Source organism: Pinus tabuliformis, chromosome 4_1, assembly GCF_031772625.1.
Source record: "Pinus tabuliformis cultivar Carrire ecotype Pingquan chromosome 4_1, CPIR1, whole genome shotgun sequence".
NCBI lineage: Eukaryota > Viridiplantae > Streptophyta > Pinopsida > Pinales > Pinaceae > Pinus > Pinus tabuliformis.
Window position 1 is genome coordinate 785,598,223 of NC_142303.1, and position 3,226 is coordinate 785,601,448.

A 3,226-nucleotide genomic window follows, 5' to 3' on the forward strand; every position below is an offset into this window, starting at 1 on the left:
CTTGGATCCAATGCCTTTACTGTGTTTTTCAAAGGCTGCAAATGAATTTATGTCAATACTTTCACATAAGGAAGAAGCATGTAAATTTTTACCATTTGCTTCATCTTTCGATTGACACGCGAAGATATTTTCGATTTCCCTTTTGATTCGAGATGTGTCCTCTTGGACTCTTCGACTCTCTTCTTTCAGCTCCTCGAATTTGGGTGCTGATAGAACCTCATCTTCCACATCATGTGGACAAAAGGTACAAAATTGTCCATCTACCTTCTTGGAAGGACTTTCTACACTAGCATCTTGCATAATAGTTGTAGAAAAAACATGAATATTGTGGAGAAGATGGTGGTTAGCACCATTATTGTTACCTTCTTCCCTTGGAGAACATTCTCCTCTTGGAGGTCTAGAGCTTTCACCTTGCAATTTGGTATTCCTCTCTTCATAGAGGACTTTAACCATTTATGCAATGTTTAAGAAAGACTTTCTAAAAGCCTTCACATCCTCTAACATTCTTGTAGACTCTCCTCCTTTGGACATGCTTTGCTTAAAGCGTCTACTATAATTTGAGGTAGAACTTGGTCATAGAGATTGTAACAATCTCGCTCTCCTTTCCAAAACCTTCTCCTCAATGAGCTTCAAAACACATTCACTTGCAAACAACAATCAATTCCTCCTTGCACAAAGCAAACCAAAGCTCTGCTACCAACCTGATCTGAATTGGGGCAGATTAGTAATGATGTGGTAATTCCCCTCATTAGAATATAAAAATGTGCTTGACTTTTGACTCCAAAATAGCAAGTAAAAACATGAATTTTATGGGTTTTGATTTAAGTTAGTTTCATGAAGAAAACTTAAAACATGAAACTAAAACACTGAATGGAAGTATGTATCAAACAATAATACACCAACCATTGATAAAGGAGTTCACCCCTCCTGGGATACATCTCCTTGGATCAGCTCTAAAGGCATGACCCCTTCTCATTATGCTCAAAATTATTCAATGGTAAATAGTACATAAATGTTCTAACAAAAAGAGTGGCTAGTTTCCCCTTCAAGGAAACATTCTTCTGCAAATAACTCTCACTCTAAACACATGACAACCTACAATTAGTCATGAAACAATCAACAAGCTAAGGACTCTCAAATCAAGACCCCATACTCCAACTACCAAGAGCACAAACAAGTACAACAATCCACTTGAAGTACTTAAACAAGTCTCTTTCTCCATACACACATAGAGCAAAGAAGAAATAAAGCTACAACACTATTGTAATGGCTACTGCAGAAAGCACATGGAGGTTGGAAGACTCCTGCAAGGTCATCTCCATCTTGGAACTCCTCCAAAAGCTGAATCAACACTCTGGTTGATCAGAGCACCCATAGGCTTCACTTTGAAAAAAACCTATCCAGAAGTTCTCCTTTGATATTGAAACCTGTTCCAATCAGTTCAAAATGCCCAAAAATGGCTGTCTAGCCTCTTTTTGCATCCCATTGGGTCGAAAATTGTCTTAATTATGACTTATGTTAGTGTTTCCACAAATTTATCCTCCAAATTTGGCTTACTGTCAATTAAATTCATTATTCGCAATTAAAACTGGCAATTCCGCAGAAATCGGTTGTCTCGCCATCTTTCCTGCCTATCTTGTAGTTAAGGGCCAAGTGGTCACATGTAAAGTGGTTGGTCTGACGATAAAGGCGATACTTCCACAGCCATGTCAGATATTGCAATCGGCTAAGTCCATCGGCTTACAGGCCTTACATCAGTCACTCTACGGACCCGCTGGGATTATTAAATACAACATATAACATATTGGATCTGGGAACCCCATTGTAATCATAATCGACACTTAAACCTTCGGCGTATCAACCCAAATTGTGTTCTGCGATAACACGAACACGCCAGGATTATAAATCTCAATGCATAAAACATCACATCTGACAGTCTTATCGTAATCGACACTTTCCCTTCGTGGATATCAAAGTCCATACATTACGATAGCAGCGGATCCGCCAGGGTTATAAAACATAGCGTATAAAAATATTAGGTCTGAAAGTCTCCCCATTGCAAATCACAATAAACATTATCGGTTGTCACTCACACACACACACACACATATCGATCGATACCGGGTGCGATATGAGATTGCATCGCATCGCAACCTGCTTTGCGTCGGGGGTCGATTTTTTAACGCCGACCTGTCCTTTACTTAGATATGCGATATGCAAGGGCCAATGGTGGCCTACCACTTGACATCTCCTCATTCGCTGAAGCGCTTTGTCATGTCACCAAGTCAACCCTGAACTTTGACTTGCTCTAACTTCTGCGTACGAGCTTCGATTTGAGTCTTGTTCACACCGTTGGATTCAGAATGATGAGCTTTCGATCTGAAGCTAAGATTATCAAAATTTTGACATTTTGACAAATTTTGAGCTCCTGATCATCGAGGTTCATTGAGGAAGCAAAGATATTGAGGGGCAAGGACAATGATCCGGAGGAAGTTTTCCAAATCTGGAGAGGCAACAGTGAGTGACAGAAGTGTTCCACGCAGAAGCAGTGCAAGGACTGTGCAATAACTGAAGCATAACAGTTCGATTTAGTTGGGGAGGAAGTCAATTCAACTTTTAGATGCCGAGAAAGTCTTCCAGAGGGATGAAGAGTTACTTCCAGCAACAAAGACATGCTAGATGACTTGCTTAGAGGCAGTGCAAAGACTGCGCAGAGGGCCTACGATAGGGTTTGGATGACCAATTTTTCTAAAGAAGTCAGTGTCGGGATTGCTTTTGGGGTGAGAGAATTTTCTCTCTAATTATTTCTGTTAGATACTTGCTGATTGAATTGCTAGTTGGGCATCCATAAATTGTACTCAGAATTTCGCTGCTACTTAATAATAAAAACCCTCATTTACTGCACCAGTTTTCCCAAGTTGGGTTTTTCTGGGGACATTTGTCCAAAAATAATAGTGTCATTGTTATGTGTGTGTGTGCTAGATTTTCTTAGCTTCCAACAATATTTTTCTTCCGCAGTTTATTTGTGAAAATCACGGTGTGAATTATTTGGTATTTGTCATAGCAAACTGCAAATAAATTGTTAAATAAATTAACAATTAGAAAAATAATTTCCAATTGTTGTGATAGATGAAATTTTCACATGGTACCAGAGTGTAAGTGACCAGCCCAGAAGCTTAGAAGTGGAGGAGAGAATTTCGCTACTTAGAGGGAGCAGTAAGACGAA